The sequence below is a fragment of the Macaca nemestrina genome, chromosome 4 (assembly GCF_043159975.1).
Source record: "Macaca nemestrina isolate mMacNem1 chromosome 4, mMacNem.hap1, whole genome shotgun sequence".
Taxonomy (NCBI): Eukaryota; Metazoa; Chordata; class Mammalia; order Primates; family Cercopithecidae; genus Macaca; species Macaca nemestrina.
This window is the reverse complement of record NC_092128.1, coordinates 125,742,663-125,770,210: the sequence shown is the minus strand read 5'-3', so window position 1 is coordinate 125,770,210 and position 27,548 is coordinate 125,742,663. Positions and strand designations below refer to the sequence as shown.

Sequence of the window (27,548 nt, the reverse complement as noted above, 5' to 3'; positions counted from 1 at the left end):
TTCATGTTTGGAGGATCTGTCGTGGTTATTTCAAGGATACAGTGTGTTCCTTAAACTTCCTAAGAAGCTGTCCTGTGAGTGTAGGTCCTAAATTGTTCCATTCTCATAAGGACCCACTAAGCCACCTAGGAGAATATAAAAGGTAGAGGCTCCATGTTTGGGTATATGCCCAAGATAAATTAAAACATAAGTCAACGGGAAGACTTGTACATGAATGTTCATGGCAGCATTACTAATAGCAGCCAAAAAGGGTAAACAGTACACACATTCCTCAATTGACGAATGGAAAAATAAAATGTGACACTGTATGTCTCTACAAGAGAATATTATTCAACACTGAAAAGGAATGAAGTATTGATACTTGCTATGACATGGATGAATGTTGAAAACATACTAGACAAGGAAGCCAGTCAGAAAATGGTAAATATCGTCTGATCCTATTTATATGAAATGTCCAGAATAAGCAAATTCATAGCAACAGAAAGCAGCTTAGGAGTTACCAGGGGCTGGGAGAGGGAAGAGATGGGGAGTGACTTATTAACGAGTCAGGATTTTCCTTTAGGAATGATAATGTTCTGGAACTAGGTAATAGTGACTGCTGCACAACATTGTGAACAAAATGCTACTGAATTGTACACCATAAAATATTTAAAATGGTGGATTTTATGTTATGTTTATTTTATCACATAAAAGGGAATGCAGTATTGATACATGTGATAACATCGATGAACCTTGAAAACACTGTGTTAAGTGAAAGAAGCCAGTCACGGAAGATCACACATTGCATGATTCCATTTCTATGAAATGTCCAGAATAGGCTAATCTATTAAGACAGAAAAACAGTCAATATCAGGAGCTGATGGGAGGAGGTTGGGAACCGAAGGCTAGGAGGTATGGGGTTTCTTTTTGTAGTGATGAAAATTATCTACAATGGATTATGGTGAGAGTTGCACAACTCTGTGAATACACTGGAAGCCACTGAATTTGTGCACTGTAAAGGAATGAAGTATATGGTATGTGAATTATATCTCATTAAAGCTGTTACACATACACTTGAATCAAGGGACTGATGACCAGTACCTAGATAGCAGGGTGCCATGATCTGCCTATCAAACAATACAGGGAGAAAAAATGAATGATCTAGCTTGTATAATACCACATGAGGTGGAGAGACTCAAAACACCTGGGCTCCACACTGGGACATAAATTTTTTACTAATTAGAGGACACAAAAGAAGGCTTTGGATGTGAGCATTGGATGCTTCCCTCAAATGTGCTGTGACTTGTCCCCATGAGACTTAGTGTGCTGGGCAAAGGAAGAAAGAGAGAAGGATAAAGAGAAACAGACATGGATGGCATAATGTCACTCTAGGCTCTTCCTCAACAATGTCCAAGTTCTTCTCCCATCCCTGGGATTGGCCAGGTCTGGCAATGTCAACTGGATGGGGTGCCCCAAGCCCTATGGGACATACAAGGGTTCATTCCCAATTCTTCCCTTTGGAGAACTCTCCAACCCTCTACATTCTAGCCTACAGATACCCCAGGAGCTCTAGGACTTGTATCTCTGGAGTTTTTCTGGGGTATCTGTGGCTGGAACTTGTGGGGTTTTCCAGGAGAGTGCCCCAGAGAGAGATTAAGCCACAAGAATGGTGCTGTCACAATGACTTGGGGTGATTCAAATTGTTTATGTAAATAGCCACCCTGCGAAACATTATTTGTACCAGGCCCTACACAGCCCAGGGTTTGCTTTTCCCGACTTCAGAAATAATGCCGGTGGGGAAGGAAGAAGAGCATGTTTACCCCAGTTGCTCTGTCACAGTCAAAGCCCTGCTGGTTCTAAACCCCTCAGTAACTGTCTCCCTCCCTCCTATGTGATGCCTGGCATTAGGAGCATCAAAAGCGCTTACTGTGTGGGAGTTCATGGGTCCCAGCGGTGATGAGGAGGCTTCGAGGGGAAGCAGCAAGTGGGCAGCCACAGCTGTGCTTTAAATCAGGTGGATTTAATTATTTTCAGCAAGTCAAATTAAACATTTGCTTGCTTGCCTACTGCTTATTTATATTTTTCCTGATTATAAGTGTTTATGTGTTTATAAAGAAGTATTTGAAAAAGATAGAAAGGCACAAGAAGCAAATAGAAGACATCCGTAATTCTACCAATTTGACACAACCTCCTGTTGATATTGGATGTTCAGACGATTCACAATATCAAGGAGAATTCCTACTGGAAAAAGGCCACCGAAAATAAATTCAGTTATATTGGGATGGAAATCTCATCATCAATTGTTTGATAGAGACTGTATCATAAAAAGTTAAACTAAAAATTGTGAAAAATACATTGTTTATGTTATATTTCACATAAGATGTTAGTAAGTGCAGCTACATTCTAATTCCTAGAATGAATAAAGATGAGCTCAGTGTGTTCTTTGGCATAATTGTATGGCAGCATAAGACGTCTTTGACTTCACACTTGAGCTGCACATTTTAAGACTATTGTGCAAAGTATATGAGGCCTTTAAAAGTTTTTCTAAAGCCCTCTCAATTCTTTGATATTAAATTTTTTTTCTTTTGCTGCCTATTTTTTTTTGTTATCCTATTTAATTTATTTTCTCTTCTTCAGGCAAAGGCTTCAGTTTGTGTCACTATTTGCATTTCCATCAGTGAGCACAATTTTTTAGGCAGTTCAAAACCAGGAGTAGACACCTGGGGGCTTGTAACAATTTCAGGAGTGAGGGTCAACATAAGGGCCCGGTGCAAGGCATGCAGTCATGGTGGCTGGGTACCGTGACGATCCTGGGTTCTGAGGGATACTTGGACTCCACTTGACAGCACTGAAGTTGCTGGAAGCAAGCCTCCTTTATAAACTGCTTACCAGAGCTGCATGCTGCATCTCCTGGATAGAGTTTCCCTTTCAACTGTTCCCTCTCAGGCTTCGATTCCCATGTGGGCTGCTCCTTCCTCAGACAAACTTGTCTGAGAATACAGATCAACCTGCAAAACAGCAGATTCCCAAGACATCTCTCCTGAGCAAGCCTTTGCTGATTTTTCTTCTTGCCAGCAACATTTTGCACCTTATGCATACGAACAATCTTGGCTTTTTTTTTTTTTTTTTTTTTTTGAGATGGAGTTTCACTCTTGTTGCCCAGGCTGGAGTGCAATGGCACAATCTCAGCTCACTGCAACCTGTGCCTCCCAGGTTCAAGTGATTCTCTTGCCTCAGCCTCTCAAGTGGCTGGGATTACAGGCATGTGCCACCATGCCTGGCTAGTTTTTTTTTAGAAACGGGGTTTCACCATGTTGGTCAGGCTGGCCTTGAACTCCTGACCTCAGGTAATCCACCCGCCTTGGCCTCCCAAAGTGCTGAGGTTACAGGCGTGAGCCACCGTGCCCGGCCTGAATAGTTCTTCTCTTGAGACACAGGGTATAAGAAAAATATTTTTATCTTTTTTCACCTAGATAAAAGTTCTTCAGACATGAGTCTATGAATACATGAAATTTTGTCATATTTGCACAGTCACTACAGACTTTGATTTTGTATTCTGGTGGAGAGCCTGGGAAAAATTTCTTTCCATCCTGTTTGAGAACTACTTTGTATGAGCATTTGTTTAATAAGACCTCTGCCTTCCACTAAATGTAACCATTTGTCTTCCAAATAAAAAACACCATGCTACTCTTAAAAAAAAAAAAACTAAACTAAAATTTATACAGAACCCAAAAGGACCTCAAGTTACCAAAGCAATCCTGAGGGAGAAAAAAAAGTCAAAAGCATCACACTACCTGACTTCAAAATGTACTACAAAGTGTAGTAACCAAAACAGCATGTTCTGGCATAAAAAGAGATACCTAGACCAACGGGATAGAATAGAGAAACTAGAAATAAATCCACACATTTACAGTCAACTGATTTTTGACAAAGGCACGAAGAACACTCACTGGGGAAAGGACAGTCTCTCCAATAAATAATGCTGGAAAAAGTGAATAGCTACTGCAGAAGAATGAAACTAGACCCCTACCTCTTGACATATACAAAAATAAATTCAAAATAGATTGAAGACTTAAATATGAGACCTGAAACTGTGAAACTACCAGAAGAAAACATAGGGGAAACACTTCAGAACATTGGTCTTGGTGGAGATTTATGGAAAAGACCTCAAAAGCATAGGCAAAAAACGACCAACCAAGCAAAGAGACAACCAGCAGAGTAGGGGAAAATATTTGCAAACTATTCATCTGACAGGAGATTTATATCCAGAATATATGTTGAACTCAACAGCCAAAGACAACATAATCCAATTTTAAGATGGATAAAAGATCTGGATAGACATTTTTCAAAAGAAGACATGCAAATGGCCAACTGGTATATGAAAAAATGCTCAACATCACTAATCATCAGGGAAATGCAAATCAAAACCTCAGTGAGATACAATCTCACTCCAGTTAGAATAGCTATTACCAAAAAGTAAAAGAAAATAGCATGCTGGTGAGGATGCAGAGAAAAGGGAGCTTTTATAAGTGTATACATCGTTGGTGAGAATGTAAGTTGGTACAGCCATTATGGAAAACAGTATGGAGATTCCTCAAAAAACTAAAAATATACCTACCATGTGATCCAGCAATCCCACTACTGGGTATATATTTAAAGAAAATGAAATCAGAATGTCAGAGACATCTGCACTTCCATGTTTGTTGGAGCACTATTTACAATAGCCAAGATACGGCCCCACACTCTGTCTATCAACAAATAGATAAAGAAAATATGGTACATATACACAATGAAATACTATTCAGCCGCCAAAAAAAGATCAAAATCCTGTCATTCAGGATGGACAAGCATGGACAAGTTTTGTGGACGCTGTGTTAAGTAAACTATCCAGGCACAGAAAGACAAATACTGCATTTTCTCACTTCTATGTGGAAGCTAAAAAAGTTGATCTCAGGAGGATGGAGAGTAAAATAGTGGTTACCAGAGGCTGAGAAGTGTGGAGGAGATGGGAAGAAGTTTGTTAACAGATATAAAATTACAGCTGGATGGGAGAAATAAGTTCTAGTGGTCTATACAGAACTGTAGGATGACTCTACTTGACAACAATTTAGTGCACATTTGCAAACAGTTTGAAGAGCAGATTTTGAATGTTCCCAACACAAAGAAATGATAAATGTTTGAGGTGATGAATATGTGAATTACACTGATTTGATCATTATACATTGTATATACATGTGTCAAAATATAACACTGTACTTGTTAAGTATACGTTATTATATGTCAATTTAAAAATTTTGAAAACTAAAAGCAATAAACAAATCATAACTAAAACGAAAATAAAACAGGGTAGCTGTTTCTTCACTGGAGTATGTGTTTCTTTAACTCCATGTCCTTCATGCTATTTTCTCCTGGTACAAGCAGGATTCATTCACATTAAATTTTTGTTTTGAATTAAGTCTACCATATTTTACTTGTATTTTGAATTCCATAGGAAATATTTCAGCCGGGCGCAGTAGCTCACACCTGTAATCCCAGCACTTTGGGAGGCTAAGGTGGGCAGATCCCGAGGTCGGGAGATTGAGACCATCCTGGCTAACACGGTGAAACCCCGTTTCTACTAAAAATACAAAAACTTAGCCAGGCATAGTGGCGCACGCCTGTAGTCCCAGCTACTCAGGAGGCTGAGGCAGGAGAATAGCTTGAATCCGGGGGACAGAGGTCGCAGTGAGCCAATATTGCACCACTGCACTCCAGCCTGGGCGACAGAGCGAGACTCCACCTCAAAAAAAAAAAAAAAAAGGAATATTTCGGTAACTTCTGCCAGTGGATCTCTAGACTGTGAAGATGTTGGGGACAGAAGATGGGGACAGAAGCTCAGGTGGGAGGGAAGAGTGAGTGCAAACCAATTTCAAATATACTCAGTTTATTAATTTTTTCCCACATTGTGATTATCTTTACTTCCCTGCAAATATGGGGCTCTTAATAAATTTATGTACTTCTTTTTCAATATTTTTTCTGTTCATGTATATTTGCAAATTTGTGGTCATAGTATATACACATACACATAGTATATATGTATATACTATGACCTACACATAGTATAGATACACATATATAATATGACCCCAAATTTGCAAATATACATGTACAGGAAAAATATTGGAAAAGAAATACATAATAAATAAATAAGAAGTACATACAATAGCATATATATGCTATTAAAAGTTACATTTGTTATATCTTCCCAATGTATTGATGCTTGCATCATTGTGAAATGTCTCTAGAAATATTGCTTGACTCAAAGTCTATTTTGTCTGATATTGTGACTGCCACTTCAGCTTTCTAATGTTTTCTACATAGCCTGTCTTTTTTCACCTTTGACTTTCAATCATTGTGTCCTTTGCATTTAAAGTGTGTCTTGGCTGGGCGTGGTGGCTTACGCCTGTAATCCCAGCACTTTGGGAGGCCGAGGTGGGCGGATCATGAGGTTAGGAATTTGAGACCAGCCTGACCAATATGGTGAAACCCCATCTCTAAAAAAAATACAAAAATTAGCCGGGCGTGGTGGTGTGCTCCTGTAATCCCAGCTACTCAGGAGGCTGAGGCAGGATAATCGCTTGAACCTGGGAGGCAGAGGTTGCAGTGAGCCGAGATGCACTGCCACTGCACTCTAGCGTGGGCGACAGAGCAAGACTCCATCTTAAATAAATAAAGAAATAAAAATAAAGTATGTCTCTTGTAAGACTTGAGTTCTAGTTCTGGTTTCTTTGCCTACTTTGGGACAATTCTTTGACTTCTCAATCTATTTGTATTGCCGTATATAAATAAAGGATATTGGACTAGATCAATTCAATCACATATTGTCAAACAACTGCTCTGTCCTTGGTACTGTGCAAAATGTGCTAGGGGCTATCACAGTGAATATACTCAATATACATATAGTGTATACTCAGTATACATATAGCTCAATGCCTTTAACTAGTTGCAATTAGAAAACAAACATTTAGTAGAGCTCTTTGCTAGACTTCTATTTAATTAAATTGCCAGATCCACTGTTGTTTCCCATTATCTTTGTAAACATACTGAAAATAAGTGGTGGGCAGATTATTAGGATCTAATATGGCATACCAAGAAGTTTGTACTTTATTATGTATTGTATGAAATAAACCACTGAAACTTATAAAAAAATAAAAGTGTGTCGCTTATATGCCTTGCTGTTGTATCCATTCTCAACCATTTAATTGGAATGTTTAGTCCATTTAGGTTTAGTATAATTATGGATATGAATGGATTTAGGTATAAAATTTTGTTGTTTTTGTCTTCTCTACTTTTTGTTATTCTGCTCCTCCTTTTCTGCCTTCTTTTGGGTTAACTGAATTTTTTTTTTTTTTTTTTTTTTTTGGTATTCCATTTTAATTTCCCCCATAGGCTTTTTAGCTATGCCTCTATGTGTTTTTTGTTAGCTTGTTTTTTGACAGAGTTTCTCACCTTGGCATCATTGACATTTTAAACTAGATAATTCCTTACTGTGAGGAGCTGTCCATGCCTTGTAGGATAGTTAGCAGCATTACTGGCTTTTACCCTCTAGATGCTGGTAACATGTCCTCCCCTCTAAATCCGCCACCCAACAGTTGTGACAATAAGAAAAAAAAAGTCTTCGGATATCTTTTGCCAAATGTTGCCCTGGAGAGAAAAATCACCATCAGATGAGAACCAATGCCTGAGGATTACAGCATGCATCTTTAGTTTAACATGGTCTACTCAAGTTAATGTTGTCCTCTTTCACATAAAATAAAGGCATATAGGCTGGGCACGGTGGCTCATGCCTGTAATCGCAGCACTTTGGGAGGTCAAGGCGGCTGGATCACAAGGTCAGGAGTTTGAGACCAGCCTGGCTGACATGGTGAAACCCTGTCTCTACTAAAAATACAAAAATTAGCTGGGCGTGGTGGCGGGTGCCTGTAATCCCAGCTACTTGGGAGGCTGAGGCAGGAGAATCACTTTAACCCAGGAGGTGGAGGTTGCAGTGAGCCAAGATTGCGCCACTGCGCTCTACCCCAGTTGACAGAGCAAGACTCCATCTCAAATAAATAAACAAATAAATAAATAAAATAAAGGCATATAGCTTAATATACACCTCCTATAAACTGCATTATTGTTAGCATATACATAACATCTACCTGTTATAAACATCACAGTGCACTGTTATAATCTTTAAACATGTCTTTTTTTTCTTTTTTTCTTTTCTTTTTTTTTTTTTTGAGACGGAGTCTCACGCTGTTGCCCAGGCTGGAGTGCAATGGAGCGATCTTGGCTCACTGCAACCTCCGCCTCCCGGGTTCAAGGAATTCTCCTGCCTCAGTCTCCTGAGTAGCTGGGATTACAGGCATGCACTACCATGCCTGGCTAATTTTTGTATTTTTAGTACAGACAGGGTTTCTCAATATTGGTCAGGCTGGTCTCAAACTCCCAAACTCAGGTGATCTGCCTGCCTTGGCCTCCCAAAGTACTGAGATTACAGGCATGCTGGGATTACCTCACCCAGCCTAAACATGTCTTCTAAAGAAATTAATAAAATAAAAAAGAATTCCAAACCTGGGTGTCCCCTTGACAGAGATCTTGTCTCTGCCCAAACTCTAGATAGGCTCCTCTCAGTTGTTTTTGGACTAAGACCTGTCCTTGGGCCTTGTCCTCAAGAGCTCAGTTGTAGCAAGAATCTCAAGTTAGTTTACTGTCACCTTCAATAGCTGATCAAATTCCTCATTCTCCACCAACTTCCTGGTGACCTCTGATCACCCTGGCCTGCCTTCAGTAGGAGTTCTGTTAGACCTCTGTAACCAGAACCCCCTTGCCCCTGATGTTTCTTCTTAATACTTTTCCACCCACTGACCTCCACCCTGCTCCTTGGCTCTGTAAACCAAAAGGTATCAGAGACAAGGCTCAATCAATTTAAAAGTTTATTCTGCTAAGTTTAAGGATATGCGTGTGACACAGCCTCAGGAGGTCCTGACAGTATGTGCCAAGGTGGTTTGGCTAATGCTTGGTTTGATACATTTTAGGGAGACATAAGACATCAGTCAATACATGGAAGATGTACACTTGTTCTGTCCGGAAAGGCAGGACAACTCAAAGTAGAGAAGGGGGTTGCTTCTAGGTTATAGGTGGATTCAAAGAAGATTTCCTGATTGGCAATTGGTTGAAACAGTTTATCTAAAGACCTGGAGTGTCTGGGTTAAGAGAAGGGATGTGGAGACCAAGGTTCTTATGCAGATGAAGGATCCTGGTAGCAGGCTTCAGAGACTAGATTACAAATGTTTCTTATCAGACTAAAAAAGCCGCCAGACTCTTTGTTAATTCTCTCCTGGATCAGGACGAAGACCTGGAAAGGGAAGGGGATTCCCTACAGAATGTAGATTTTTCCCTACAAGAGACAGCTTTGCAGGGCCATTTCAAGATATGTCGAAGAAATATATTTTACGGTAAAATACTTCAATATCTTTCATGGCTTGCTGTGGGTCAGCTGATGCTATACTAGAGACAGGCTGGGATTTGGTATCTTGTTGCTACAAAAAGTATTAAGATCTCTGTTTTAATGTTAATCCTGGTCAGTTGTGCCTGAATTCCAAAGGGAGGAAGGTAATAGGCACGTCAAATCCCCCCTTCCCTTCATGGCCTGAACTGCATTTTCAGGTTAACTTTGGAATGCCCTTGGCTAAGAAGAGGGGTTCATTCAGATAGTTGGGGGGCTTATAATTTTAATTTTTAGTTTACAGCTGTAAATTCACGCTTGTCTTTGCTGTATTCAGACTTGAGCCCAGTTCTATTCTGAGGCTCCTTTCCCCTATTGCAGTAGTTCCTGAATAAAATCTTTACTGCTTTTAACTACTGTCGAACTCTCGTTTCTCTTCAACAACCTGCAGTAGGAAGTAGATGAAATATCTGTTCTTTTAGTTTTCATTTGTTACTTTTTTGCTGACCCTACAGGGATCTTCCCTGTGTTTATGTAGAGAGGACTAAGTTCTGCATTTTTATCTTGCCCAAATTCCTATCTAAGGGGTCTAGGGAGTCATGCCCTATAAACCATAAATTCTCATCAGATGGGTTTTGCCCCTATATATTGTTACTTACTTTTCAGTCTGACTCTGGCATAACATCATGAAACAAGAAAAAAATATTTAACCCCAAAATATATTTTCTTGCCATACCTTAAAATTGCCCTGCAATGTCTCTTGTGGGAAAAATCCACATCCTATAGATAATCCCTTTTCCCCTTTGTTTTCCTTCCTTCCTTTCCAGATCCAGGAGATAATCAACTAAGAGCCAGGGACCCTTTTAGGTCCAATAAGAAATATTTTACAACCTGTTGTCTCTCTGAAATCTGCTATCTGAGAGATTTCTTTGTACTATAAAACTTGGTCTCCACAATCCTCTTTTTTTTTTTTTTTTTAGATGGAGTGTTACTCTGTCACCCAGGCTGGGGTGCAGTGATGCAATCGTGGCTCACTGCAACCCCTGCCTCCCGGGTTCAAGCAATTCTGCTTCAGCCTCCTGAGTAGCTGGGATTACAGGCATGTGCCACCATGCTCGGCTATTTTTTTTTTTTTTTTTTTTTTTTGAGACAGAGTCTTGCTCTGTCACCCAGGCTGGAGTGCAGCGGTGCAATCTCAGCTCACTCAACCTCCACCTCCCGGGTTCAAGCAATTCTCCTGCCTCAGCCTCCCGAGTAGCTGGGATTACAGGTGTACGCCACCACACATGGCTAATTATTGTATTTTTATTAGAGACAGGGTTTCACTGCCCAAGCTGGTCTCAAACTCCTGACCTCAGGTGATCTGCCTGCCTCGGTCTCCCAAAGTGCTGAGATTATAGGCATGAACCACTAAGCCTGGCCCACAATCCTGTATCTTTTTCTTTTTTTTTTTTTTGAGATGGAGTCTTGCTATGTCACCCAGGCTGGAGTGCAGTGGCACAATCTCGGCTCACTGCAAGCTCTGCCTCACGGGTTTACCCCATTCTCCTGCCTCAGCCTCCCGAGTAGCTGGGACTACAGGTGCCCACCACCACGCCTGGCTAATTTTTTGTATTTTTAGTAGAGACGGGGTTTCACTGTGTTAGCCAGGATGGTCTCGATCTCCTGAACTCGTGATCCGCCCGCCTCTTCCTCCCAAAGTGCTGGGATTACAGGCATGAGCCACCGTGCCCAGCCAGAACCAAACCGATGTATTTCTTAAATGTATTTGATTGATGTCTCATGCCTCCCTAAAACTGTAAAACCAAGCTGTACCCCGACCACCTTGGGCACATGATCTCAGGACCTCCTGAGGGCTGTGTCATGGGCCATGGTCACTCATATTTGGCCGGAATAAATCTCTTCAAATATTTTACAGAGTTTGACTCTTTTCGTTGACTGTAGTTTATCAAGTCAGCCCAGAATTTAGGTGGAGTTTATAATCAGATGTAAGGGTTTCTCCCCTCTGTGGTTTTCTCCTTTCCAGGATTTCTTCGTGACTTTCCAGCTGTTGTGCCAGTCTAAATTTTGTCATCTGACACATCAAGCCAGTAAGACTGAGGTTTCCAGCTGCACTGAGCTCTCTGTGAACTGGAGAGGACCTGCAGGCCAAATGCTGCGTATGGCAAATCTTACGCAGTGTGGTTCCTGATTCTCATGGCCTGATTCCACTCTAGTTACTGCCTGCTTTTGGTCATGCTCCAATGCCTGTAATCAACCTAAAATAATAATAATGATGATAATAATAAAAAGGTCAGACTCTTGTTTAAATCGAGTTTATTCAAGTGCAAAGATTGAGGACAGGCCATCCAGGAAGCCCAAATTTCAGAGAATGGAAGTCAGTGCTCCAGAGTGTAGAAGTTTGGGATCATTTACATGACAAAGCTTAGGGCGCTTTAACAGAATTTCAATATCTTTCTATGGAAGACTTAATGTGTAGTTAAAGTACAATGATATGATTAGTGTAGGTAGTATGTTTCTTTCAGGGAAAGGTATATTTAACATTCCACCCTGAAGATGTGACTGTCATGGGGTGTTGGGCGCCATCTGGTCTGAGTTAGGAACTGGACAATAAAGATAGTTAATCTATAACAAAGATCAGTGATTGGAAGGGGGAAAGTCTGGTCTCTGGTCTCTCCTAGGCATTTACAGGGCAACAGCAATGAGGAAGAGAGTTAAGCTATAATCTAAGAAGCAACATTGCAAACATGCTACTGTCTCCAGAGCTTAATCTCCTTCCTCGGCAAAACACATTTAGAAGGTCTTGAAATTTTATTTCACACTATACATTTTTTGTCTTTTGACCTATTATATTCAAATTTTGTCAGTGTTATCTAGCAATAAATCGTGAATGTTTTTCTGTCAGTAAATACTCTTTTGTAACATAATTTTATTGGCTTCATATGCCATTGTATGATCTACGAGAATTTATTTTACCTATTGTTAGACATATAAGTGTTTCTGTTTGTTTTAGTAAATAATGAAAAGCAAGAAGATCTCAATAGCTACCAGGTGGCTGCCAACTGCCCGTGTGGAGTAACACTGCCCTGCATGGCTGTGGGCAGCTGTTCACTCTGGACTGTGCAGGAGGCATTCCTGGGAGCACGGCTGAGGATGTGTGTGGTGCTCCCTGTGCTGCACCATCCTAGGCCATGGCTAGCAGCCCCTGGGACCCTATCAGGGAAAAAGAGGACATGAAGTGCTTGTGTGACCAGAAAGGGGTCCCAGTCCAGACCCCAAGGAGGGTTCTTGGATCTCCGCAATAAAGAATTCCAGGTGTGTCTATAGAGTAATGGGAAAGCAAGCTTATTAAGAAAGTAGAGGAATAAAACAATGGCTACTTCATAGGCAGAGCAGTCCCGAGGGCTTCTGGACTTTTTTTTTTTCTTTCTTTCTTTCTTTTATCCACAGTCTCACTCTGTTGCCCAGGCTGGAGTGCAGTGGTGCGATCTCGGCTCACTACAACTGCCGCCTCCTGGGTTCAAGCGATTCTTCCGCCTCAGTCACCTGAGTAGCTGGGACTACAGGCACGTGCCACCATGCCCAGCTGGTTAATTTTGTATTTTTAGTAGAGAAAGAGTTTCACCATGTTGGCCAGGCTGGTCTCGAACTCCTGACCTCAGGTGATCTGCCTGCCTTGGACTCCTGAAATGCTGGGATTACAGGCGTTATCCACTGAGCCTGGCCTGAATGGCCATTTTTATGGTTATTTTTTGGTTATATGCTAAACAAAGGGTGGATTATTCATGAGTTTTCCAGGAAAGGGGTGGGAAATTCCTGGAACTGAGGGCTCCTCCCCTTTTCAGACCATATAGGGTACCTTTCAGATGTTGCCATGGCATCTGTAAACTATCATGGCACCTGTAAACTTTCATGGCACTGAAGAGAGTGTCTTGTAGCATGCTAATGCATTATCATTAGCATGCAGTGAGCAGTGGGGAATGACCAGAAGTCACTCTTGGTTTTGGTGGGGTCTGGCTGGCTTCTTTACCACAACCTGTTTTATAAGCAAGGTCTTTGGGACCTGTATCTTGTGGCAACCTCCTGTCTCATCCTGTGACTTAGAATGCCTAACTTTCTGGGAATGCAGACCAAAAGGTCTCAGCCTTATTTCACCCAGCACTGTTCAAGATGGAGTCACTGTGTTTCAAACACCTCTGATACTTATAGGATCCCAGTGAAAACGTGAGTTGAAGACTCAGAACCAAATAATTTCTTGTTAACATGGAAATTATTAGTCATGCCCTAATTTTTTGTCACAAATAGTCTATCTAAACCTGGTGTTGCTGAGGGAAGCATGGATTACATGCATTTCTTTTTCTATTCATTTCTGCTTTGTGCCTAGGTGCTATTGATGAAAAGAGTCAAACTCTGTAAAATATTTTAAGAGATTTATTCTGAGACAAATATGAGGGACCATGGCCCACGACACAGCCCTCAGGAGGTCCTGAGAACAAGTGCCCAAGGTGGCCAGGGCACAGCTTGGTTTTATGTGTTTTAGGAAGGTGTGAGACATCAATCAGATACATTTAAGAAATACATTGGTTTGGTTTAGAAAGGTGGGACAAAAGCTAGGGCTCCCAGGCTATAGGTAAATTTAAACATTTTCTGGTTGACAATTGGTTGAGGTTGTCTGAAGACCTGCGATAGATAGAAAGGAATGTTCAGGTTAAAGATAAAGGATTGTGGAGACCAAGTTTTATTGTGCAGAGGAGGCTCTTACATAGCTGACTTTAGAGACAGAGGGTTGTAAATTGTTTTTTATGGAACTTAAAAGGGTGCCTGGCTCTTAGTTGATTATCTCCTGGATCTGGAAAGGAAGGAAGAAAAACAAAGGGGGAAGGGGCTTCTGCATAGAATGTGGATTCTTCCCACAAGACATTTTGCAGGGCAATTTTAAGGTATGGCAAGGAAATATATTTCGTGGTTAAATGTTTTTTTCCTTGTCTCATAATGTTATGCCAGAGTCAGACTGAAAAGTAAGTCACAATATATAGGGTCCAATAAAATCCATCTGATGAGAATTTATGGTTTGTAGGGCATGACTCCCTAGGCCCCTTAGGCAGGAATTTGGGCAAGATAAAAAATCAGAGCTTAGTGCTCAGTGCTTTTGTCCCTTTGATCCCTTTCCCATGTCCGATCATACTGGCCCCTTCTTCCTCCACTGCTCTCAGTACTTGCTGCAGTCAATTGGCAGACATTGTGTAAGCCTCCCTGCACAGAGACGGCAGCTTGGCAACAGGGTGTTTGCAAAAACTTGCCTAGAAGAGGAGAATATGCTTTACCGCTGATTTAAATTTAGGAAAACCCTCCCGCTGGGTAGAGCTCGTGTTAGAAGAGAAGGCATCTCCACAATAAATCACATAGTTACAGTTTCTTTGCTGACCTGGATATTTTAGAGATTCTTAGTTAGGTTGAAAACCCATTAGATATAACGAGACAAAAAAATTATTTACACTCCTTTCTAGGATAACATTTTGACTGAAATTTTATACATAGGATTAGAAAAATAAAAATAAAATCCTGTCTGTTGGAAGGAAAGAAATAAAGAGAAAGAAAGAAAACAAAACAGAAAGAGAAATAGAAAGAAAAGAGAGAAGGGAGGAAGGAATGAGGGGAAAGGAGAGGAAGAAAAGAAGGCCTGAAAAGAAGGGAAGGAAAAAACGAAGGGAGGGAAGTAACTCCCATGGACTCCTGGAGTTACTGAGCCCTGTCTTCTGGGTGGGGCCAGCTGGGGTCCCATAAGAAAAACCCTCCATGTGCTGCTGTCTTTTCGAATGAGTGTTGATATTGCATTCTTATGAGAGACCACAGTTTTAGAACGTTAATCCCTCATAGACACAGTTTTAGATCTTTTATCTCTCCATCTGTCAGCAAAAGAACTGGCAAGGGTAGTGGTGAGTCATACGATGATAATTTCTTCTAGTGTTGTGTCATTTCCCTGGCAATATGAACACCACAGACATTCTATCTGCTTGGGCAAAAAGTTTCTCTTTATGGCATTTTATTATTATTTTTAGTAAATGTTACATACCCAGAATGAGTTTTTAGGAAGAACTGAGGATTAACTGAGATTGACTTCATCTATACTGGGTCCTGTCAAATGTGGATTTACCCTCCTTCTAGTACCTGGGTAACAAAATCAAAGATAGTGAAATAGCTTGAAACAACCAATCAGATTAATAAAGTAACATGCAAAAGAAAAGTGATAGGTTGGCCACCATGGATCTCACATATGTAAAATTTATTGTGGCCGGGGGTGGTGGCTCACACCTGTAATCCCAATATTTTTGGAGGCTGAGGCGGGCAGATCACCTGTGATCAGGAGTTCGAGACCAGCCTGGCCAACGTGGTAAAACCCTGTCTCTACTAAACATACAAAAATTAGCTGGGCATGGTGGTGGGCACCTGTAATCCCAGCTACTTAGGAGGCTGAGGCAGAAGAATAGCTTGAACCTGGGAGGTGGAGGTTGCAGTGAGCCGAGATTGCACCACTGCACTCCAGCCTGGGTGACAAAGTGAGACTCCATCTCAAAAAAATAAATAAATAAAATTTATTGTTACCACCACCAAGAGGGTACCCATGGCTGTTTTGGGTTCACAGATTCTTCAGACATTTTACCATCTAACACCAACATAATACCTGCTGATATCACTGAAGTGGGTAGCACGGAGGAGCAAGGCTAGCTAAGGTTGTACATCATGACAAGGCATTATTTAAATCTGAAAAAATACTCCCATAAGTTTGCAAAACCTTTTCCCATCACCATAACAACCTACACCTTTGGACAAGCTGTGGGAACATAATTAAAAGACATGAAGATTGAGCTTACTAGTTTGATTTTGTCCTGATTCCTGAAATATTTATCCTTAGGAACTTCAGCCATAACTACTTCTTGCTATCTTTTGCATTTTGTGATATGTAGCACTGAGAAACATACCAGGGGCTCCTGGTATGTTTTCAAAAAGGCATCCTACATGCCCTCTTCAGGTCTAGTATCAGTCTATAAGTTAAATGCCCTCATTATATAAAATCCAATGCCTCCCATGGGGTCAGGTGGAGTCATTAAGAGTGTTGGCTCTGGAGTCAGACTGCCTGGTCTGCAGAGCAGCTCTGTCACTTACCAGTGGTGTGAATAACCTTGGGCAAGTTACTTCAACACTCCATACCTCAGTTTCTTTATCTGTAAAATAATAATATTAGTAATGGTTAAATGAGATAAGACATTTGAAACCCAGTAGGGTGCTCAGTATATCACAAATGCTCAATAAATTATAGTTAGTGATATTATTAGTATATTATGCAAACTGTTTCCTGCAACTTTTTTTTTTTTTTGCTACTTTCAGACATTAAAGCAATCCAAATCTTTTTTTTTTTTTTTTTTTTTTGAGGCAGAGTTTTGCTCTTGTTGCCTAGGCTGGAGTGCAATGACGCCATCTTGGATCACTGCAACCTCTGCCCCCCCAGTTCAAGCGATTCTCCTGCCTTAGCCTCCTGAGTAGCTGGGATTACAGGCACCCACCACCACGCTCGGCTAATTTTTTGTATTTTTAGTAGAGTCAGGGTTTGACATATTGGCCAGGCTGGTCTCGAACTCCTGACCTCAGGTGATCTGCCTGCCTTGGCCTCCCAAAAAGCAATCCAAATCTTAATGTAGTCCTATTACGGTTAGTGCTCTTTAACAATGAAGAATTGTTGCCTATCTCAAAGCCATAAAAATATTTTCACATGCTATCCTCAGGAAGCTTTATTATTTTACCTTTCACATTTACATCTATAACCTACCAGGAATTATTTATGTGCACAGCATGAAGAGGGGATAATTTTCATTTTTTCCAGTTGACTATCCAACTGGCCCAGCATTATTGCCTTTACTCATCATTCTGTACTGCCGACTTTTTCATAAGTCAAGTATGTGTACCCAGGGGAGTCTGTTTCTGTTCTGAATTGTTTCCTTTGGTCCATTTGTCTGCACTTACCCCAATACTGTTTCAACTGTTGTACTTTTACACTTAGTCTTGAAGTTGGGTGGAAAATTCCCACAACTTGGTTCTTTTCCTTCAAGATTATCTTGGCTATACTAGGTCATTTGCAATTCCACATACATGTCCAAATCCACTTGTCAGTTTCCAAAAAAAAGGGAGGAAAAAAAAAAAACCTTCTGGGATTCTGATTGGGATTGTTTTGACTCTACAGATCATTTTTGGGAAAACTGGCATTCTTATAATACTAAGTCTTCCAATTATATGTTTATTTAGAACTTTTAAGTTTTGTTTCAGTACTGCTTTGTGGCTTTCTGTGTAGCGGTTTTGCATATCATGCATTAAATTTACTCTCAGGCATTTGAATTTTTGAGGCTGTTTGTAATTGTTTGTTGCTAGTGAATAAAAATACAATTTGTTTATGGACTAAAAAAGACACCACTTCTGAGTGTAAAGGTGAGCCACAGGCTGGGAGGAGATATTGGCAGCACCTTATACTGACCAAGGCTTTTATCTAGAATGTATACAGCTCCTATTAAAGAGGAGAAAACAACACAGTGGAAAAAAATGGGGAAGAGTCCTGAAGTGATTCTAAGGGAGGAGACCACCCCTCATATTGTCTTATGCCCAATTTCTGCCTCCAAAGAAAGAATAAGTAAAAACTAAAAGGCAGAAATGAAATCCACAAGCAGACAGCTCAGGGCCACACCCTGGGCCTGGTAGTTAAAGATTGACCCCTGACCTAATCGGTTATTTGTATAAAATAGGCACTGTGAAGATCCCTGTCTGTTGTGGGAGGACAGGGACCCCGAACAGAGGGACCAGCTGCAGCTATGGCAGAAGAACATAATTTGTGAAGATTTCATGGGTATTTATTAGTTCCCCAAATTAATACTTTTATAATTTGTTACGCCTGTCTTTACTGCAATCTCTAAACATAAATTGTGAAGATTTCATGGACATTTATCACTTCCCCAATCAATACTCTTATAATTTCCTATGCCTGTCTTTAACCTCTTAATCCCATCATCTTTGTAAGCTGAGGACGTATGTTGCCTCAGGACCCTGTGGTGATTGCATTAACTGCACAAATTGTTCGTAAAGCGTGTGTGTTTGAACAATATGAAATCTGGGCACCTTGAAAAAAGAACGGGATAACAGTGATGTTCAGGGAACAAGGGAGATAACCATTAGGTCTGATTGCCTGGGAGCTGGGCAGGACAGAGTCATATTTCTCTTATTGCCAAAAAGTGGTAAGAGAAATATTGCTGAATTCTTTCTCCAGGAAGGAATATTAATAATCAACAGCCCTGGGAAAAGAATACATTCCCAGGGGCAGGCCTCTAAAATGGCTGCTCTGGGAGTGTCTGCCTCATGCAGACGTTGCATAAGTGTCTGAAGCGTCTTAGGCACTGGAGCGGAAGTGAGGGCCTGGCTGGAGCCTGGGGCTGGTGGAAGGGTCTCCAGGCTACTCTAAACGCTGGTCAGAGAAGGCAGAGGGCTGCAGGTTGTGGGACTGAGGGGCGGAGACGGCCTAGGGCTGCGGGGCTGGAGGCTGTGGAGCTGGGGGCGGGGACACATGCCAGAGGCCAGGGCAGGGTGCAGGCTGGGCTGGGCTGGGCGGGTCTGCTGGGCGTCACGTTCTCAGCTGCTCTGGGCTGCCTGGCGCCCTGGCCTAGTGGAGATGTATGGCGCTGTTTTGGAAGAGGCCTAGGGTGGGAGGAGAGGCGGGCAGGCAGGTAGGCAGGTGGACGGGTGCCAGTGCTTGGTCTTCTGGGACCTTCCAGATCGCCTGATGCACGCAGGCACCGTGCCCCCACGGGAGCTGTGCTGTACACGCAGCTCTGGGTGATGTGTCCCAGGTGGTCGACTGTGAGGCTCTCCAGGGAGCACTTGTAGGGGAGACCTAGGCACTGAGGAGAGCGGGGACTCATCCACCTGTCTGCTGCAGAAACCCTTTGAGGTCACAGGTCACTCTCCAGGCAGTGCGGGTGACAATGGTGTTGGTGCCGAGTGGAACACGTTCAGCGGGACGGCCTGCAGCTGACGCTAATGTCGGTGAGAAAGCCATGGGTCTTGACAAAGGTGTCGCGCACCATGTGCAAGGCTGTATGGCCATGGTTACCGGGCCAGCTCCAGGCCCTGGGTGGTGCAGGGCGTCCAACAGTCCAGGGCGTGGGTCCTAGTGGGGAGGTGTCCCCCAGAGCTTTCTCAAACCTCTTCACGAAGCCCTCCAGGCACTCTTCCCGCCAGCAGGTGAGCTCAGCGACCTGATGGTGCCACGCAGCCATGGGTCTCTCAGCCACCCCCAGTGGCAGCAACTCCTCGTCGTGGACATAGCGCTGGAGGAGGACACTCGGGACTCAGTGCCTCGGGACAGCAGGTTCCACAGGAGTCGTCCTTGGGCCTTGGGCCTTGAAGAAGACTGAGCAGTTGGTGTGGGATGGGGAGCCGTTCTGGAGCTGGGCCTGGGTTAGCATGAGCTCTTCCAAGGGCTGCACAGGGCGGCCCAGCTCAGGTTCCCTACCAGGGGCTGCTCCAGTACCTGCACGAGAAGCTGGCCCCGGGGGCCAGCCTGCCCACCAACTCCGCTTCCTGGGACACATCCTGCGGCTCCAGGGCTTCACAGGTGGCTGAGCTCGGGGAGGGTGTTCGTGGCAGTTTGGGTAGAGGTTCTCCCTGGGGTTGCTGGTCTGAGGTCATTGTTTCCTCATTCAGTGACTTCTCCACGGCCTCCTGGTTGGAGGTGCAGAACCTGAAACACTTCTGGGTGAACAGGTTGAGATGGCACTGGCGGATGACAGTGGCGACTTCACCCCTAAACTCTTCGGGGATAATGGGTCTCTTTACATTCTGTAAGGATAGACTGTGGGCGAGTCACTTAGGGGTGATGGTGGTGGTGGTCTTGGATGCCATCCTCAACCACCTGCGGGTCTCAAGCAGCTGGCTGAGGGGCTCGGGGCCTCATTGGGGGTCTGGCTGCCGCTCACCACGAGGGTCTTCTTGGCACCTGTAAGGGCTGCAGCCAAGCTGGTTTTGGGGCATGGATGATCCTCTTGGAGGGAGGAAGGCATCTCCGCCAGCCTGGGGGCAGCCAGCAGCCAGCTCACCTACTTCCCCTGTACCTGCTGGGCCCGCAGGTAACCAACTAAGTCCTGTGCCAGTGCACAGGTGGGGCACCACAGGACTCCTTGTCTAGGGCTCTGCCTCGGGCCTTCCTGGGAAAGATGAGATCATCCTCTTCTGAACAGAGTGGTCAGACCCGAAGTTCTCTTCCTTGGGGGGCTGAGGGCCAGTCAACCTTTGTCCTCCGTGTTGATGCTAGTGGACTCGTTGAAGATCCACAGGCACGCCACCAGGGGGTCCGAGTGAAGTCCACCTCATTCTCTAGGGCTGAGTAGTCCACATCCTGCCTGTGATGGAGGAGAAAGAGGAAGAGTAGGGTGGGCCAGGGAGTGGGGCAGGGAGTCCTTGAGCCACTGGGACAGTCCCTGAGCCTCCCCGAAGCCCAGGCTGGAGACTGAGTCTAAGAGCCAGCTGAGGCTGGCAGGGCAGGGGCCCACACCCTCAGCGCCACAGATTCTGGGGCCTCGTCCTCACTCTCGTCTCCAAGGAGATCATGGTGGCTCAAGACATGCTTCTTCAGCTTGGGGCATCTTTCGAGGCATCCAGCAAGCAGGCCTTCTACTCCACCAGCAGGGGCCTTCGTGCACTTCCTGTCTGGGAGGGTTGGGGGAGCAAATGGACTTCAGTGGCCGAAAATGGCTGCTTCTTGGTCCCTTCCCCCGCTCTACCTTGCGGCAGGGGCTGCTGGCCTGCAGGCCCTTCTTGTCCACACCGGGCATCTCCCGGGGCCGCCCTCAACCCTTGTCCTTGGTCTTGTCCTCCTTTTGGGCACCATCTTTACGACTGCAGTCCCGCTTTTCTTCCTCGGGTTTCCCTTCTTAAAGGCAGCCACCATCCTGCCAGGCCAGGCCTGGGGAATCGCGTGTGGGCGGGGACTCCCCAGCAGCCTGAGGTCCCCCACATGGAGCTGCAGGGCTGTCTCCTTGTTCTCCTGCAGGCCCTGTCCTCAGCCTCCAGATCCTCCCTGGAGGAAGGCTGCCTGGTGGCCTGGCTCTTGGGGCTGGCCCTGGCTTTGAGCAGGGCTGGCCATGGTGGGCTCCTTGGCGGCATTGCAGCCACCAGAGAGGTGGCAGGGCTTTTTGAGAGCAGAGTAGAGGGCTTACTGCCGGGGGAGCCCAGGGCCGCCTGGTGGCCCGTTGCTCCCGAGAGCTGGCCGGGCTGAGGTGCCAGGCCAAGTAGCTGGAGAGCGGCCCAGAGTTGTCTATCACCTAGATGCCACTGGGGACAGGGCAGCTGTGCTGTGGGGGCTGGCTCATGGCCTTGAGGACCCACTCCATGGCATCGCATCCCCTGTGCCTCTGCCTTGACCCCTGTTCAAGGAGGCCAGCAAGTGCTTGCTGCCAGGCTCGGCAGGGACTTACAGGCCACAGATGCCAGGGCTGTAGTCACAGGCCAGCAGGAAGGTGTCCTGACCCAGGCCCACTGTGTCACCAGCGTTCTTGCAGTTGTCTTCAGCAGCTCCCCTCACAGCGCATGGCCTCCATGGACCAGCCCCAGCCCCAGCCCCAGCCCCCGCCCCAGCCTCAGCCCCAGCTCCATCCCCAGCACTCAGCTCCAACCCCAGCCCCAGCTCCAGCTCCAACCCCAGTCCCAGCCCCGTCTCCAGCCCCAGCCCCATCTCCAGCTCCAGCCCCAGCTCCAGCCTCAGCTCCAGTCCAGGCTAGGGCCCTCCCCCAGGCCCAGGCTCCTTTCTCCCTCTGGGCGAGGTTGGGATGGGGCTTGGGCAGCTGGGGGTTATAGGGGTCATAACCCATGTCAGAAGTGGCTGTAGGACAGTGGGCAGGGTCCCCAGGAGCCCCAGAGCAGTAGGGACAGTTCATGGTCCAGAAGAAGCCAGTGGAGCAGAGGAGCGTGGTCTGTCCCACGGCCTCTCGGCGCCTCACACACCCATAATTTATTTTGTAAACTGTATGACAGTAGCTACTAGAGCTAAATTTACACGTATCTTATAATCCACAGTTCTATTTCTAAGTATGGATGCAGCAAAAATGCATGCACATACCAAAAAACACACGTGGGAATATTCACAGCATCATTATTTGTAAAGCCTCAAACTGAAAACACCAAAATATCCATCAATTTTAGGACAGTAAATAAACTGTAGTATAAACATGTGTGATGTAGCTGGAAAATGATTCCCACAAAGACATGAGGTCCTAATCCCTGTGATACAGGAGGTGGAAATAAATTATTTAGGTTGATAGGGTGAAAGAGTCCCTGACAAAAACTTACCTTTTAACAAAAAGCAGCTTAGAAATTACTTTCTTTTAAAAAACACACAGTTTAAAGAAATTGCTTTTTTTTTCTAACAAAGAGCAGTCTGGAAGATTGGGCTATAAAACATGAATAAGCACTTCGGCACAGAGCGGGAGCTTTGTGAGTAATCACCAAACTCCACATAAACACAATGAGTCCCAGTAAAAACAGTGGGCCTTAATGAGCATATTCCTTTCCCTATTTTGGGCACACTAAGCTAGGGAAGCTGAAAGCTTGCATGGATAAAGGCTAGCAGCTTGCCAATAGACTTGGGGCTTGGTGTGTTCAACATGGAGGCTCCATTTCCCCCCACCCTTTTTTTTGTTACCACAAAAACTAGGTTAACGGCCAGGCGCCGTGGCTCATGCCTGTAATCCCAGCACTTTGGGAGGCCGAGGCGGGTGAATCACCTGAGGTTGGGAGTTGAGACCAGCCTGCCCAACATGGAGAAAGCCCGTCTCTACTAAAAATACAAAATTAGCTGGGCGTGGTGGCACATGCCTGTAATCCCAGCTACTCAGGAGGCTGAGGCAGGAGAATCGCTTGAACCCGGGAGGTGGAGGTTGTGGTGAGCCTAGATCGTGCCATTACACTCCGTCGTGGGCACCAAGAGTGAAACTGTGTCTCAAAAAAGCAAAACAAAACAAAAACCAGGCAACATGGCACCAACCGTGTTAAAAAAAATCCATTGCATAATAAAATATTGGGGTGAGGCAGCCAGCTTCTTCCCACACTATGCAAATGGCACACCTGGTTCAACCAATCTTCCATGCCCTATGTAAATTAAACACCGCCTCCTCAAGCTCACCTATAAAATCATCTGCATTTCACCTTGGAAGTGGCAGGCCATTTCTCCAGGACCTCTCTCTCTGCAGCAGGGAGAGCTCTTTTTCCTTGGCCTGTTAAACTTTCACTCTAAATCTCAGTCATAGGGTCTTCACAGCTGTGACTGAGCTAAAGATCCTGAGAGAGGGAGATGATCCTGGATTATCCAGAGGGGCCCTGAATGCCCAAAATGCAATCACATGTGTCCTTATAAGAGGGAGCTGGAAGGAGATTTAATACAGAAGAGGAGATGGCAATGTGGCCAAGGAAGCAGAGATTGGCCACAAGACAAGGGCTGCTGGCAGCTCCCAGAAGCTCCTGGAAGTGAGGACTCTCTCTTAAAGCCCCTGGACAACTGTGGCCCTGCTGGGACCCTGGTTAGGGCCCAGTGATACTGACTTCACGTTTCTGCTCTCCAGAACTGTGAGAAAATAAATCTCCATTGTTTTAAGCAGCTGAGGTTGTAGTAATATGTTATAGTAAACATAGAAAACATACACCATGCAGTGGCGTGTAAATAATAAATAGGCCAGGCATGGTGGCTCACGCCTGTAACCCCAGCCCTTTGGGAGGCTGAGGTGGGTGGATCACCAGGTCAGGAGATTGAGACCATCCTGGCTAACATGGTGAAACCCCATCTCTACTAAAAATACAAAAAATTAGCCGGGCGTGGTGGCACACGCTTGTAGTCCCAGCTACTTGGGAGGCTGAGGCAGGAGAATCACTTGAACCCGGGAGGTGGAGGTTGCAGTGAGCCGAGATCGCACCACTGCACTCCAGCCTGGGTGACAGAGCGAAACTCCATCTCAAAAAAAAAATAAAAAATAAAAAAATAAAAATAAAAAATCAACTAAAAATAAATGAAGTACTCTACACACAGCGCAGATGAATCTGAAAACAGTCACATTGAATGAAAGAAAGGAGAGTCAAAAGAGAACCTACCATGTGATTCCAGTGACTCAAGGTTCGAAGTAGTCCAAACTCATCTTTGTGACTCAAGGTTCGAGGTAGTCCAAACTCATCTTTGTGACTCAAGGTTCGAGGTAGTCCAAACTCATCTTTGTGACTCAAGGTTCGAGGTAGTCCAAACTCATCTTTGTTATTAGAAGTCAGGATGGTGGTCACCTTCCAGAGAGGAGCAGCGACCGGGAGGGGCATGAGAGCTCTCTGGGGCTTTGGTAACGTTCAGTCATTTAGGTGCAGGGCTGTGCTCACTTTGTGATGGTTCGTTGGACTGTGGTCTTACCATTTGTGCACTTTCTGTGTTTTCCTTCAACAAAAATTTATTTAAAAAAAAAAAAGCCTGAAGGAAATCTGCTGCAGTCATATTTGATGCAATCTCTGGAGTGGGAACAGGGCTACCATCTGCTCCTTTATTACCCTCTGCCCTCCCCTTCTGGGCCTACTTGGCTTGGATTGTTTCAGTTTGGTGCTGGTTGGTGGCTTCTGTGTTTTGCTGTGTAAATGTAGATGGTGTATGTGTTTTGTGGGGAGGGACAGTGTTCAGCTTCCCCCCTAACCTACCCTTTATCACAGAATATCCCCTCAAAAAGGGGCTGCTGCGTCTCCCTTTAGGCACACAGTAATCCACATCTACAACATCTCTTCAGTGTGGGGCTTGCCCTGTCTGGCCCTGTGCCCTCCTCCAGCATCTGCTCTTCATACTGTGGTGGCTTATGCCCTCAGAGCTTCCAAGACCTGGGACAGATGAAGAAGCAAATCCCTCCTGCTCTTGGGCACACCCCACAGCGGACCCTTCTCATCATGCTGGCCTGGGTTCCTCTAGTGAACTTTCCCACTTGCAGAAAGGATCATCCAGGTAGAAAGAGGCCAGTCCTTCTTCCAGGCACCTGCAGTCTCCATAAATGATTCCTCTAGCTCCCCTCTCCTCTCTTGGCTTTGAGTAAGTGGGTGAGAGAAGCACCTCTTTCTTTTCCATAGAAGGAGAAGAGAGAAGCCTCTCACTACCAAACTGGGCAAAACCACAGGCTAACTCTGACCCCCCACCCCCACCCTTCCTCATTCCACTCCTTCTGGTAAGGCAGGTAGAGGGGTGTGGTTGAGCCTCTTTCTTCAATCCAAGGTTGTGGGACTGCTATCTTTCTCTATTTGTGGTGAGGGTACTGAGTGTTTTCCGTCCGCAGCTTTGGACTTTGTCACTAACTCTGGGACACATGGAAAAGCCCTGCTCAGTGATTAGTCATCCCAAGGTGCCTGCCCCAATCTCTGCAGACAGAAGAGTGCTGTAGAGATGGGCCCAAGCAAAGCATGCAGACAAGGGTCCCTGGTCTGAAGTATGCAAGGATGCCTGGCAGGTTGGCTCTAACTGCATTTTCTAAGCTTGTATAATTTTTTTTTTTTTTTGAGTCGGAGTCTCTCTGTTGCCCAGGCTGGAGTGCAGTGGTGCGATCTCGGCTCACTGAAACCTCCACCTCCCGGGTTCAAGTGATTCTCCTGCCTCAGCCTCCTGAGTAGCTGGGACTACAGGCATGCACCACCACACCCGGCTAATTTTTGTATTTTTAGTAGAGACGGGGTTTTGCCTCATTAGCCAGGCTGGTCTCGAACTCCTGACTTCAGATGACCCATCCGCCTTGGCCTCCCAAAGTGCTGGGATTACAGGTGTGGGTCACCACGCCCGGCCAGCTTGTATAGTTTTGTCTGGTTGGGCCCTACCGATAGTTTTGTAAGTGGAGGAAGAAACTATCTTTATATTTCCTTGATCCCTGGTAGTTTGCTTGTAATTGAAGACAATAAATACCCATTCTACCTGTCTTTATCCATATTCTTACCCTGAAAAGATGAAACTTTTTTCTCATATTTTTTGATCATTTGTAATTTTTTCTTCATGCAAAGGCAGTTCCTCCTCTCTAATAAGTGGGTGATATCCCGTCACCACCTGCTAGTTTGATATTTTGCTGCAAGCACTCACCCAACTCAGCAATCTGCCTAACAACGTGACTTGGCCCGAGGCATGCACAATCATCACAGAAGATAGCTGGATTTGTTCTCTCAACCTTCGTTGCATCCTGTTTATATTGGATATAGTTACAAAGCTCAGATTACATCCTTCGGACCCCTTGCTGGGTAGGAAGTGGCACGCGCTCTGGGCACGCGCTCTGGGTGGAGACAGCGAGGTGGAGACAGCGAGGTGGAGACAGCGAGGTGGAGGCAGTGAGGTGGAGGCCACTGTGTTTTCAGGTGCTGGTGGTCAGAGTTGGAAATGAGAGGCTTCCGTGCAGCACGCCCTGTGTCCCTTCTTCACCTGTGGGAAGGCAAAAGGCAGTGGCTGAATTGGCATTTTCTTGTCTTTTTTCTTTCTTTCTTTTTAAATTGACATGGAATTTACCTAGAGTGATACACACAAAGGTTAAAGAAGTTTTACGTACGTTCATACTCATGTAACCACCACCTAGCTCAAGTTACAGACATTTCCAGTACTGAGGAAATGGAATTGAAAACAAATTCTCCTGCTAACCCAGAAAGCCTCTCCACAAATTTAGAAGAGAAAGAAAACAGTTTCATCATTGAATACACACTAAACTCATGTGACACATATCACAGGCAATCCATGAAAGAGATTGCAAAGATAGAAAGAAATCAACCATGTATATAACCTGGCAGATACAACTCATCGCATACTTGTTCTCAAGAAAAATAACTAGTCCTTATGTAAGAGAACTTGGCAGCACCATTTGTCACATATAGTTCATACTACATTTGATATGGACAGGAGGCAGGGAAATACTGGGTAGAAGAGGGAGGTTCCCCAGCAAGGGCCCCATCCTCAGGCCTGGAAACTGAAAGCCCTAAATGGGAACAGGCATTCCTGTTTTCATGTCCAAATATTGCCTTTTGGCCTACCACACCC

At 44.7% G+C, this 27,548-nt stretch overlaps 1 long non-coding RNA gene across 2 annotated transcripts; it reads right to left on the bottom strand.

The window, feature by feature from the left end:
- Window positions 1-848: 848 nt before the first annotated feature.
- On the bottom strand, window positions 849-24,699 carry LOC139362875 (uncharacterized). 2 transcript variants are annotated; one of them, XR_011622390.1, is made up of 3 exons: window positions 24,620-24,699; window positions 16,613-16,671; window positions 849-2,987 (listed from the first exon to the last, which is right to left on the bottom strand). It is a non-coding gene; the product is annotated as an uncharacterized lncRNA (long non-coding RNA). The 2 variants fall into 2 exon arrangements; XR_011622389.1 differs by lacking the exon at window positions 849-2,987 and adding an exon at window positions 13,052-15,616.
- Window positions 24,700-27,548: the final 2,849 nt, after the last annotated feature.